We start from the raw sequence: 14,590 nt of genomic DNA, 5'->3' as shown, positions 1-14,590 counted from the left end.
CTCATTTTTCTCACCTCCTGCCTTCTCTCTCTATCTTTAGCTAACCTCTTTTTTCTCCTCTCTCCTAGCCCTTCTCTTCTCTTACTTGGTGCCTTCTCTCCCAGATTTTCCCCTCTCTCACTTCCTTCCTCTCCTCCCATCCTTTCCCCACTCTATCGCATTTCTATCCATTCCTTTCTCTCCCCTCCTTCGCTCCCTCCCTCACAATGCTTTTCCTCCCTCACCTAATTCTCAATCTTCAATCCCTTCCTCTCTTCCCTCCACTCCCCATCCCTTCATCTTTCTCTCTCCTCTAAGTAACCCCCATTTCACCCCTTCCCTATCTCACCCCCATCCTTCGCCTCCCCCTCTTCCACCCCTCCCCACCAACTCTCTCTCTGACCACCCTTCCCTGCCAAGTCTCCTCTGCACCTGAGTGTAGTGAATTTTTTTATCCCCACCCCACAACAACTAGCCAAATCCAGCTTCTCCCTCAGCCCTTGATTTCCACTGTCTTCTTAACGTCCAAACTAAGCCTCCAGCCAGAGTCCCTTCCCTGCTTATCTTATCTACCGCCATACCTTCCACTACTCTCTCTCTCTCTCTCTCTGTCCATTCCTACTGTGACACTATCCTGATGTTTTCCTCGGTCCCCTGTCCTCCTCTAATCGCTCTTTTTTCTTCCTATTATCGTGTTCTTTTCATCTGTATTCTGTGCCACGAAATCTCCCTCTCTCCCTACCACTGTTGACCTACCTACCTTGTTGTTATTCTCATCCTCTCCTGTTTTCTTACCTTTCACTTCCCCATTCCTTCCCTTCGTCTCTGTCTGCTTCCTGCCTCTGTATCAACTGTCGTTCTCCCCACTTCTCCTATTAACTTACTTCACTGTTTTCCTAATTCCCTCCTCTAAGGAAGGCCTTCACGCGGTGACATCGATATAAGCGGATACACACGTCCCTCAATTCCTACCCTATCCCCCTTAAGGAGGATGCTGGACTGTAGGATAAGGGCAGCCTTCAGTCCACCTGGTTCACACGCAGACGAGCCTGGGGCCACAAAAACATCAACAGTATCACCGGCTGTCCTATTCCTCTCCTCTGCTACATTTTTTCGACTTGCCTCACCTCTTGTAACTTTCTTTGTATTATTTTTAAACTTGTTATACGCTTATCACCCTCCCGTCACCATTCTCCTGGTAACCTACATCTCCGTTCTTGTCAACCACTTCTAATCTTATTCTCCATTGGCCTCTTTCTCTGTTTTCTCAATCATACGCCTACGTCTGAGTTCCTTTCAATCTTATTTACTTGTGGCCTAAGTCAGATTATCTTATTCAACTCAGAAAACCTCCCTCATATTTGCAGGGTTAATGAAGGTTATATCTTATCCCTTCAGCTCGAAAAGGTTCTTAAAAGCTTATTAAAACGGTCTGGACAAAGTGAGTACAGTACATAATAAAAAGACCAACATAGTAAAAAGGTCAGTTTCTGTCTGTTCAATCCTCCAGCTATTCCTACTGTCGCTTATCTTAGTCCTTTTCTATCAGTATTTCTTCCTTCGCCCAAATTCTTTTTCTTACCTCATCACCCTACCTAACCCTTAGTCATCCTACCCCTTGACTCTGCTCCCCTTCCCTCCCATTCCGCTTCTCTTCTCCTTCCCCTTTCTACCTTCCCTCCCTCTCTAATGCCCTAAGCTCCTATCTCCCTCCATAACTTCTGCCTTCTCTCATTTCTCCTCTCATATACTTCTCTTCCTTCCCTTTCCTTTCCTTATCTCTTGCCCCTAAGCCCCATTCTTCCCTCCTTCCCCTTCCCAGCTTTACTCCCCCTCCCCCTCCCACCTCTTACTCCTCCTCCCCCTTCCCCTTCTCTTCCCTTCCTCTTACTACCCTTTCCCTGTCCTAGTTTCTCCTTCCTTCCCTTCACCGTTCCTGCATCCTTCTTCTAGTTTCTCCCTTCCTTCTCTTTTCTTCCTTTCCAGTCCTCCACCCCCCTTTACTCTTCTATAACTCTCCAATCCTTGCCTCTCTTCCCTCCCCCTCGTCCTTTCGCTCCTTTTCCCTCACCCTATCATACCCCTACCTTCCTTCATTCTCTCTCATTCTCTCACTTGCCTTTACCCTCCTTTACTTCCCTTACTCCCACTTCTCCTTCCTTCCCTCCCTTCCTTTTCCTTCCTTCCTTCTCTCCCCCTCCCTTCCCTTCCCTTCCCCCTACTCTCTCCGCGACCTTAAACTTCCTGTACGGTCTCTAGGCAGTCTGTCAGCCTCTGTGGTCTCCATGCTCGCGGTGAAGTGCAAGTTTACTGTTGTTTAAGTGACGCTCGCCGAGTTTTTTGGTGGAGGTGGTGGTGGCAGGCCTGGGGTGGATGTGGTGAGTGTAAGATGAGTGGTGGAGGTGGCTATGTGGTTGAAGTGGTGGTAATGGTGACTATGGCTACGTGGTTGTGCTAGAAGTGGTAAATGTGGTAAGTGCAGGCTGCGTGGTTGTGGTGGTGGCTGTGGAAGTGATAGCGATCGTGGTGACTGTGATGGTGGTCGTAGTGGTGATAGTGATCGTGGTGGTTATGACGGTGCTGGCGGTCATGGTGGTGATGGCTGTGATGCTGGTCACGGCGGTGATGGTGGTGGTGGTTGTGGGCCCGTTTTGTACGTGGTATGCCTAGGCTGTTGGTGGTGTCTCATGGTTCTTTGACTGTAGTCAATGAAGCCGTTGTGGTGATAACTGTGTGGTTGTGGTGAATGTGGTGGCTATGGCACTGGTTTAAGTGCGGTAATATCTGTATTAAAATAAATGGGTACGGTGACTGGTAGTGGTGGTAGGAATCTGGCGGAAGTGCAGGTTGTGGGGAATGTATGTGCTGTATGATTATGGAGAATATGATAACTGTAGTGGTAATATGGGTTGTGGTGAATGTGGTGGAGTTTGTGATAGCGGTTAAAGGCTATGGTGGATGTGGTGGTTGTATGAGTGGTCGTGCAGTTGTGGAGAAGCCAGAGGTGTGGTGGAGAATGTGGTGATTATGACGGTGGCTAAGGAGCGGTGGCGACAGTGGAGTTCGTATGGTTGTGAAGATTGTGTAAATGTGGTGACCGTAATGGAAGTGGAGGAGAATAAGGCTCAGGTAAAGGTTGTTAAATATGTGGTGGCTGTGGAGGTGAATGTGGTGGTAGTAGTGATTGTGGATGTGTGGAGAATGTGCGTTATGACTGAGGATGTGGGGTACGTGGTGAGTGGTGGTGGTTGACGGGTTAAGACTTGTGATGAACATGGTGGCGTAGTGGAGATAGTGATGACTTTAGTGGAGGTTCTGGAAAATGTAGTGATGACAGTGCTGTTGGTGCTTGTGGTGAAGCGTCTGAAGAAAACGGTGTTCAGTTGGTGCTAATGATGGATGTCATGCTGTGACTGTAGGAGGCAGGTGTGGTAGTTACGTTCCCGGTAGTGGTGGTTGTAGTTGTGGTTATTGTGGAATAGTGGGAGATCACAGTGGTGGTAGTAGTAACATACAGTAAGTGTCTTAGTTGTTGTATTTGTGGCGGAGGTAAATTAATGGCAGATAGTAGCTGTGGTAGTTATAGTGCTGGTGTGTATTGCTGTATTTATGGCTGTCAAGATTGGTGGCCGTGGCCTTGGTTTGCTACCTTCGTGGTGTGGTTCCTATAACTGTGGAATTGTTGTATGGTGGCAGCAATAACTGTACTGATTATTGCAGTCTTGTTAAGTAGGGGAATACTGTGTGACTGTCGTAATGGTTGTAGTGCTATAATGTTGTGACAGAGATGTTGGTACTGATGGTAATTAGATAAGTTACTGAGTTGGGGATGATAGTACTGGCTGAAATGGTGTCGGAACTGTTTGTTATTGGAATGGTAGTGATTGCAACATCGTAAAGGTGAATAACTGTGCTTATTTTTGACTAGTAATACTGCTGTGAATGGCGATAAGGTTTACAGAAGACGTAATATTACTGAATACAATAGACATTATAACACTAATCCCTTTCACTGAAGACTTATCCCCTGTCCCTTAAAAGATGAAGCAGCAACAGTAACAAACAGATCATCGTACGGACGGGATAAATTGCAGTATTTATATTCATCACTCTTTAACACGCTTTTATTTTCTTCACAGTCAAAACAATGGCAACAGTGCTAATAATCCTAACACTGCTCTGACCTGTAGTTAAGTTAATAAGAAGTACCTATTATGGCGACAAATAATGGTGATATTCATAAATGCTGATGGAAGTGTTAGTGGTAGAAGCACAGCAGGTGTGGTGGGGTGAAGCCTAAGGGATGAGGAGGGGGATGAGCAGAAGGGGGAGGAGTGAGTAAGAAGTGGCTTGGGGTTGGCTGGGGTGAGGTGGAAACAGGCTGGAAACTGGGAGGTGGAAGCAAGTGGAAAAGAGGTGGATAATCTATAACAGCACGACTGCTGGAAATGGTGAGGGGAAAAGGACACTAAGAAAGGAGAAAGAAAGGGAGGGGAGACGAAGAGGGCGAGGGTGAGATGAAAAGAGGCTGGAAACTGGTAGGTTGGGGACAAGTGGAAAAAAAGTGAGAAAGGAGGGTATGGTGTACCTACGAGGATATGGTGGTGGTTGGAACAGGTGGGTGGGAAAGGCGAAGAATGGGATGGGGGCATGAGGAAGGGAGAGAGGAGAAACGGGGAGGGAGGGAGAGAAGGGAGGGGGGAGTCTGAAACCTCGCCGGAGTGGTCAGGGGGAGGGCGAGCACTAAAAGTCTGGAGAAGGGGAGCTGGTGGAGTCAGTCGGGTGCGGGAGCTGGCAGCAGACGCAAGCAGCCGCAGCAGCAGACACCAGCCCGTCTTCCTCACATTATACCTGATAACCTCATTGGGCCGCTAAGGTAAGGACATGATGCGCATGGAAATGGAACTAAAAACAAGCGACTAAACGATTTATTCCTGTCATTTTCCAGTTGTATTTCATTAAAAACAGCAAACTGATAACAGTAATGTTTCTTTAATACTATTCTTAAATAACTATGTGCATACATAGTTATTAATAATTTACGAAAAATATTCGAGATAAGGTGTTGTATCATTTTAGAAAACGGATATCCCAATTTAGTTACTACTTCAATTTAATAATCTACATGATTCACCACATACCAGTCATTAATTGTAGTTGTTTCTTGTCCAACTAGAAACAAATGTATTATTACTGTATTTAAGCAAACAGCCATCTTGCCCTGGGAAAAAATATTAGTCGGTGACAGAAGGGAACACACAAATTAAATAAGAAAGAATCTTGATTAGAACTAAAAGATATCAAGAGATAACAAAAAGATAGGTCAGGATTCAGTAGTATTTTGGTCTCTTTGCCTGGATTGGTTACCGGGGGATCATTGACATCACTACAGCTGACTTGGATGATTACTACCGTGGCTAATGTAGCACTGAAATCCACAAGCACCCAGAGATTGGATCTGTATCAAGGGGAGCTTTAAAATCTCTGAATCTTTATATATATATATATTAAAAAAAAAAAAAAAAAAAAAAAAAAAAAAAGGGGGGGATTAGTTTCTTGCGCAGCATTAAAATCCTTGCATCACTTGAGAACTTCGATTCGTTTCTGTGGTAGCACTGAACTCCCTGAATTAAATAAGGTTTATGATTTCTCCATGATGTTGCACTAAAATCCCTGAACTACACGAGGTCTTTGACTCGTCTATACAGCAGCAATGAAATACCTCCGGGCGCAGATCAAGAAAGACCGGTATAGCAGGTTGTCTTGTTCTGCTTCACCTGTCATAATAACAGTATGCCATGCGACTGAACTGAGCTCTGTCTGTCTGTCTCTTTAGTCCAATATTCTTTATTCTCGCATCTTTGGCCTTCCTTCCCTCTTATTCTAATCTTCTTTTTACCCTCTCATTTCTCTCTCTCTCTCTCTCTCTCTCTCTCTCATCTACTTGTTTGCTGATTTATCAACATATTAATCAAATCTGTCCATCCACTCATTTATGTATGTCTATATGTAGGTATATATGTATCTTCATGTCTATCTACCTCCCAATCAAAAAACTTCAGTACTGTATAAGTCCACAATCTTCATGTCGAATTAGTCTTAAACCATAACACACTAATACAGCTATAAACGCTATCATACGCAGCAATACAGTCTTTTCTTTAATACCGCAGGGAGGCGGCTTAAAGGGCAAGGGTGAGCCGTGCATAAATCCGTTGTAGCAATTTACTTGAGGTCAGAGTTAACGCTGTCTGTTAACACTGCACGAACACCGTGTTATTCAATGATTAGGAAAATTATTACATGGCCAGACAGTCAGATTGATTGACAGACAGATGGGTAAATAGATACATGCACTGATGGAGAGAGAGCTGGATGGATGGATAAACATATAAGTAGATAGATACAGCTACGGATAGATAATGACGTACATATTTTATATCTATATTTGTACTTATCAATCTATCTATCTATGTGTGCATGTGTGTATAAATATTATTAAAAACTAGAGGCTACAATTCTTGAGACGTTAACATAATGCAATATATGAGAAGATAATAAAACGTAAAGGTTATTCTGTGGCGTTCAAATTCCAGCTTTACGTTACTTTTATATTCTTATATTGTCGAGAAATTTTCTTCCGCGACGCCGTGACCAAGGCCGCTGTGACAGGCAGGACTGTGGTTGGCGCGGGTGGATACCAACTGAGTGAGGTAACACCGAAAATATTGCAGGAAAACCGCAACACGCCACCAACAATGAAAAACACGGCAACACAACGATGAATAATAAATGAACAACAGCGCTGACCAACACAAAACCACGCCACACCATGCTACGAGTACAATACAAATGACAGAGACAAAAGATACGCGAGAATCCTAGTAACAAGAGAGATCACAATGCAAGCAGACAACACAATCAAACATCATTTACATAACAAAGCAAGGTCGACTGCAACTGAGGAGCGACAAGAAAATGTCTATCATCTTACAAAACAAATGCTGTAAATCAATTACAATTATAAAACGTTCAGAAAGCTATACGTAACATACGTTTTACACTGTCATGTCTCGTACACATTTCAAAATGCTGAGCCTCAAAGTCGCACCTCACACAGTCACACCTCACAAACACCTTAAATTTTCATTTGTCAAAACTTTTTCAAACATATGTCAGCTCTCACACTGCTACACTTGACAAACACACCTAACACTGTCAGTCTTACGAACAACTTGTGAGTGTCACATTTCACTTGCACACCGTTCGCTATCATGAGACACACGCACTTCACACTACCACTTCTTACACTGCCACATCTCAGTCACATTTCACACAGCCATATATCACATACACATGAGAACACACTAAACTCTGCCACATCTCACACTGCTACATCTCAGTCAAATTTCACACGGCCATATTTCACATAACACTGAGATGCACTTCACTCTGCCGCATCCCATCTCACACGGATACGTCTCACAGTCACACTCCACACTGTCTTTAAACACTTACACACACTTTCATAACTCTCTTTCCAATTATTTCCACCTAAACAACGCCTCAGTACAGCAAAATCTCACCTTACGCAACATGATCTTGCACTACTTCTAACCTCAGGGCCTTCACGCCAAAACCGCAGTATATCCAATTACAACACGACGACAGAGAACGTGCAGATCGATTTCCCAGCATCCGTATAACGCACCTACAATCGTCCTTCCAGAGGTGATAATAGCAAGCATAACTATAGATGACGAACAGAGAGAGATGATAGTGGTGGAAATGGGAAAACTACCAGGAGAAAATGATAATGAGAGGAAAAGGATGACTGGTGGGAGAAAATGACAGGGACGAAGAGAAAGACTGTTAAGGAAAATTATAGAGACGAAAAGGTAGGTTGCTAAGAGAAAATTAAAGAGACGAAAAGGAAGATTGCTGGGAGAAAATTAGCGACCGGTTTACAAGTACGTATACATCTCGAATGCGTATGATGCGGTTAGACTTTAGTATCTTGATTACACCTGAATGAAAAGGAAAAATTGCTGGCAGAAAATTATTGGCTGGTTTTAAGTATGTATATTTGTAAACTATGTAAGAAGCTGTTGGATCTTAGTAGGTTTATTACATCTTTGTGACTGTCTTGTTGCCTCGTTAGCCTTCAAGAGGGATAGTGTATTCATTTCTTCTAATTATGATAATGTGTGTGTGTGTGTGTGTGTGTGTGTGTGTGTGTGTGTGTGTGTGTGTGTGTGTGTGTGTGTGTGTGTGTGTGTGAGTGTGTGTGTGTGTGTGTGTGTTAATGTATGTTGTGTGCTTTGACGTCATAATCTTTGTCCTTCGCATTAGCTCCTGCGCCTTGTTACTAACGTATATTTACCCAATGCAGGAGTCACGCTGCTTTTTCATTATTATTTAATTATTAATGACGGTGCAAGGCTATTCATCTGGTGCAACTTTTTCGTGACGCTGCCTATGACGTCAATTTGTGATCGACTGCTGCGCATTTTACATCACTGCTTCTCTCTCTCTCTCTCTCTGTAAAATCTCTAAAATATGACAGACCTTTTCAAGCTTCAATAAAATAGTGTGATTTTACCAAGAATTAATTAATTATAAGAGAATTAATGGGGCAAAACGTCCCTGGTCTTTTTCTCTTCACTTTTCCTAAGCATGAATCCATTTTTGCTTTTATTCAATATCCTTCTCTTCGCCAATTTTCTCTGCAATTATCGTTCCCTTTACGCTTTTTTCCTTCCATATCTCTGTTTTCTCCTATTTTCTCTTTTACTGATCCTATCTTGACCTTTTCCTGCTTTCTCCAGATCTCGTCACCACTTGCTCACCTCACCTCTGTCAACCTCTCCATACTAAATCTTGCAAAGCTTGATTCGCCTTGTTTCCCTATCCTTGATTTCTCAGGTTTTCTCCCCAACACTTCTTCACTTCACCTCTCTTGACCTTTCCACGTAGAATCTCTTAGTACTATTTCCTTACCCCTGCTTTCTCCTAATCTGTCTCCAACACTTGCTCACCTTGTCTCAATTCACTTCTCTTTATTAGATCATTTAAGTCTTGTTTCCCTACCCCTACTTTTTTTTTTCTCTCTCTAATTTTCTCTCTAACGCCATCTCACTTCCTCTCTTTTCATTAAATCTCGTAGCCTTGCTTTCTCGAAATGTCTCTGAAACACTCGCTCACTTCACCGCTCTTGACCTCTTCCGTACCCCCCACCCCCACTATACCCCGCCTCCCCTTCACTATCCCGTCGTCAGCAATGGCCCTTAAGACTAGTTTGCACCCTGTGAACCTGCCAGTGGGTAAGAAGGGGGGGACTGGATGGGGGGGTAGGGGTGAGAGGGGAGGGGAAAAGGAACAGAAAAATGGGGCTGGGAGTAGGAGTTCAAGGAGCAGGGGAGAGCATGCAAGGGTCTGGGAGTAAGGGATTAAGGAAACAGCATTAGAGGATAGAGGAACTGGGAGACAGCATGAAGGGGAATGGAAGGGATGAATAGGAAAGTATGGATATGATATTAAGGGATATGGAAAAAGGGGTTAGGGGAGAAGGAGGAGGACAAGAAAGGGGTATAAGGAGAATGCAAAAACAGGATGAGAAGGAGATGACAGACGGAATAAAAAAAATAAAATAAAAAAGGTTTAAGTGGAGAGACAGAATGCAGTGTCGGGAGAAGAAAATGCATGAAGGAATATGGGGGGACTGAAAGAACGGGAGAGGAGTGTTTGGGGAATGAGGTACTGAACGATTAGGTGTAAGTGTGAACAAGAGACCAAACTCCAGAGACTGAAAACGTACGAAGGGTGAGGCTTAGGGGATAAAATGGATCTGAGAGGAAGGGAAATTAGGACTGAGTGGGCGGAAGTGTTTAATGATTGGTAGGGAACAGATGGAAAAAGACGCTGATAAAAGAGAAGTTAGCAGTGTCGAATTGGCAGTGAGTGGTGACAAAATATGGAGAGAGAGAGAGAGAGAGAGAGAGAGAGAGAGAGAGAGAGAGAGAGAGAGAGAGAGAGAGAGAGAGAGAATGGGAAGATCTCTTGGGAAGAAGACAACAAGGGACGGAAAAAGAAAAATCATGATACCAGCAGCATGAAAGGAGAGGACGAAAAAAACAAAACAAAATAAAACCAAGTCGATACAGGAAGGGAATCAAATCGTGGGAGAGACAGGAAGGCGAATAAAGTTAAAAAGACGATACAAGGGGAGGATGAATTAGGCATAGGAAGGTTTTAGAAAGTAATATCTGGAAATTGTACGGAAAATGAAAGAAAATATGAACTAAGTCGAAAAGGGAAAATGATCAACTTGTGAAAATGAAAGGCAAATAAAGAGGGAAAAACACAATAAAGGGACACAAAGGGAATGACATGAAGGAAAAGAAAGAAGATAATGGTGCCTGTAAATACAAAGAAGTGGAAAAGAATGTAAATTCGAAATGGGACTCAGGACAAACTCGTTGGAAAGGGAGACACGTATAATGGGAATAAAACTATGATGAGAAGCAGAGAGGACGAATAAAGGAGGCATGAGAAGGAATGGGTAAGAGGGAGAGGAAGCGTGGGAAGAGGGGGAAGCGTGGGAAATAGGCGTGGGAATAAATGAGGGGGCATAGGGTATAGGCACAAGAGGAGGGGAGGAGAGCAGGCCTAAAAGAGTGAGAGGGGGGATAAGGGAACACTGATTTATTTTCCCATGATTAAAACTTGACCCCCCCCCTCTCTCTCTCTTTCTCTCATACATACATACCAATCCAAGCTCCCCTCTCTCTCAGTATTTGTCTCCCACACTACAAACATCTACATTCTACAAACATAACTGTATCGACAAGGACAGCCAGAAAAATAATGACGCATAAAACACGTCTGTCCACTTGTGGTAAAATAAACACACACACACACACACACACACACACACACACACACACACACACTCTTCCGGTACGCTGCTGTTCTGTTGAGTCTAGAAGGATGGCTTTGTGTGTGTGTGTGTGTGTGTGTGTGTGTGTGTGTGTGTGTGTGTGTGTGTGTGTGTGTGTGTGTGTGTGTGTGTGTGTGTGTGTGTGTGTGTGTGTGTGTGTGTTCATGTAACTGTTGAACACACGATTATGTGCATGATGAATATATGTGTACATATGCGTGTATGTGTGCGTGTGTATATGTCTGTGAGTATATGTATATGTGTGCGTGTGTATGTAAGCGTGGTGACAACTGGCCTGGAGTTTGTTGACCCTACCGTTTTTGTGTCTTGTGTGTGTCTGAGTGGAGATGCTGGGTGGACAGGAAACTCATTAAGTAGCTTCTCCCCAGGCCACACCAAAACCACACCACCACCACACCACAGCCACATCATCACCACAGCCACAAACCCACTACCAAAACCACAACTGCAACACAGTCACAGCCCTACCAAAACCAGCTCATCATAACTAGTCCTTTGTACAGCCGAATCTTTACCACAATCACCACTTTACAATCACAACCTCACCACAACCACAACTATATCACAACCAGATCTCTATGAACACAACAAAATCTCTTCGGAAATCACCACTCCTCCACAGTTACAACACAATCACATCAATAATTTACTTACAGGCTTTGGTTATCTGTGTCTTTTTTAAACAATGACTCAGTCAAGTAAAACGTCTTTATACCCAAAAATCACTACAGTTTGATCACAACCTTGTCCTACAACAAGAGCTTCCTCTCCCCAGTAACAACACCATCAATTAACAGTTCAGTCACTGTCTCAAGTTACATCATTCTGCCTATACAGGTAAACTCATATCACATTCACACTACGCCAGAACCAATGTCCCACCTCAAATACAGCCTGTTCACTCACTACCCAGCCACAACCACAGATTCATCCATACCACAACTACACTTCAGCCAAACCATAACCATACTTCTTCACCACAAACGCAGTTGAACCCCACTACAACCACACTTCAGCCCAACAACCAAACTTCAGCCTCATCACAGCCACATGCAACCCAACTAAAGTCACACCCCAGTTCAGTCACAGTCAAAGGAGTACACAGGAATACAAAGGAAAGCAAACAGCCGCAGACCTAGCCATTGCTTCTTTCCAGGCCCTACTACACCCAAACTCAAAACACTTTAAAGAATAAAGTGTGTATATATATATATATATATATATATATATATATATATATATATATATATATATATATATATATATCCTTTGTTGTGTTCCACTCCTTGCTGCAGGTGACCATAAGTTAAGCTGCAGGTAAAAAAACTCAGGTCATCCATTGTTCTGTGTGCCACTACCTGCTGCGGGTGTGCATAAAAGACCTCTACCCTTTACGTTTCTGTCTCACTCTGTCTGAAGATGTAATATACGAAAGTACTCACTGTCGCTCCTTTCATTTCTCCTGTGGTTAGTTTGCATACATATCTTCACGGTGAAGTCTCTGCATAAATATATATATATACAAAATAAAAAATTTCGACTTCACCTATCACCCTACTCATTCTACAACTTCCCAAACGCTACACACACTTGGAAATTTATTCTGGATACTAATATATGATGACAAATAAACGGTAAAAAGACTATATTCAAAACAAAGCCTTAACAGGTAATGGGGGCACACACACACACACACACACACACACACACACACACACACACACACACACACACACACACACACACACACACACACACGAGTAACTCTTTCCCACGCTACGGACACAGTCAGAAATATATTATAAGAACCGCCAAAACCTATTAACCGGCGAGGGGAAAAACCCGGGCACGCAAAGGTTATGTTTTTTGCTCATTTTACCTCCCTTGCAGCCCTGGAAATGGAATCACAAACCAGACATGCAATCGATTCTCTGTCGTAAAAGAAGACTTGTTTTTTGTAGGACGAGGTGAGGAGTGGGCAGAATCACTTCATGTCTCTTGTTCATCCATTTAATTAACTCAATGAATCTGTGTGATTTTTTTTCTTGTTTCTGCCTGGCGATTTTGTTCAGTTGAAGAAAGACTTCTAGTAATCTAAGAGATCTATTAAGGTTACTTCTAACCAATCCAGTTCAAAAAGTCTATCCCATGGTATATAAAATCAACACCATTACCACCACCATCATCATCATCATCATCATCATCATCATCATCATCATAATAATAATAATAATAATAATAATAATAAATAATAATAATAATAATAACAATAATAATAATAATAATTACAATAATCATAATTCATTCATTCATTCATCATCTAATCTAATAATACCACCAACAAAATCAACAACAATAATTAATACATCATCAGACTAAAGCTACAAATCTCAGCTACGACAAAACATAATAATCTTAATTTTTTTTCTGACCCCCTGCCCTGGACGTCCCTTTCAAGATGCTAAGTGGCCCAGAATCCAACCCAGCATAAGAACTGCTGCGGAGACCGGTTGGCAGATTAACGCAATTATTATTTTTTTCCTATTCTGACCTTCTTTGTTTTTGTGGGTTTGGACGTTACATATTCGTGTAGTCTGTATCGGTTTTCTCTCTCTCCAACTTCTCTCTTCCTCCTCAACCTCCATCTCTCTCTCTCTCTTTCACACACACACACACACACACACACACACACACACACACACACAACCAATGAACTTGATGCAATACAAGACGACGCGAAGAAAGATGGGAGAGGGAGGAAGGAAAAGAGACAGAGTGGGAAAAGTAAACAGGAGACAATGCAGGTCAAAAATGGTAATACTGCTGAACTAGGATGTCATTTACACACTTATGGGTCCTCCTTCCCCTCTCCTCCACGTCAGGTGCGAGAGTGTCAGGTGTCGTGGGAATGAGCAGCGAGAAGGAGGAACATGATCAAAGAAATAGTGTCCTGAGGCTGAGTGAGTTGGAGGATTTGATGGGATGGGATTGAGGGGGCACCGTGCAAGGAGGGGCGGGATTCCACTGAGAACCGTTTTGCCCCTGCCACAGGAGTCTTTCGGCCTTAAAACATAAAGGGGGACGAGGCTCTTTATTTTATTTTTGCTGCTACCATTCATTTGTTTTTCGTTCAGATTAAAACAACCAAATACTGATGGTGTTACTGAAGGCTATATCTAACCCCTCCATTCTGAAGTCTCTCCTGTGCTGAATATAGTCGTCTATGGGCTATAATAATAATAAATAATAATAATAATAATAATAATAACAATACGTCATCGCAATGAACGTGTTAACGATTATGTCTGAACTAATCAACGAACGCCATAACAACAGAATTCAGTAGCGTGCAGGTGTGGCTGTGTCGTCTGCAACTTAACTACAATCCGGATTCACAACCAAACTTCCGATCACAACCCATACTCATTTTGACAGGATGACCGAGACACACGGGTAGGTTTTAAACTGTCCTCTCCTCCTTTTCGCAGCAACTCGGTTTGACAAAGAACATTGCATGAGTCGTTATTTTTTCCAGGAGGAAGAGAGTCATGGGAAGGTTATCAGTGACAGGGAACGTCGCATAAGTCACTGCTTTTTCCAGGAGAAACAGTGATGGGAAGGTTATGATCTTATTTTGTCAGTCCTGTAAGA

The 14,590-nt window shown here is 42.9% G+C and overlaps 2 protein-coding genes across 2 annotated transcripts in view; one reads left to right on the top strand and one right to left on the bottom strand.

The window, feature by feature from the left end:
- Positions 1-14,590, bottom strand: part of LOC145412219 (DNA oxidative demethylase ALKBH2-like) — a 202,809-nt gene that overhangs the window by 85,836 nt on the left and 102,383 nt on the right. The gene's annotated exons all lie outside the window — the stretch shown is intronic.
- Positions 4,767-14,590, top strand: part of LOC145412082 (uncharacterized) — a 114,727-nt gene continuing 104,903 nt past the window's right edge. Inside the window, exon 1 of the mRNA XM_080282000.1 lies at positions 4,767-4,855. The gene's annotated coding sequence lies outside the window, so the exon portion shown is untranslated. The remainder of the gene's footprint in view (positions 4,856-14,590) is intronic.

Source organism: Coenobita brevimanus, chromosome 92, assembly GCF_032717465.1.
Source record: "Coenobita brevimanus isolate Jiangsu-jjx chromosome 92, ASM3271746v2, whole genome shotgun sequence".
NCBI classification, from domain to species: Eukaryota; Metazoa; Arthropoda; class Malacostraca; order Decapoda; family Coenobitidae; genus Coenobita; species Coenobita brevimanus.
Note: the sequence above shows the minus strand (reverse complement) of the source record. Positions and strands in the feature narration are given on the sequence as shown.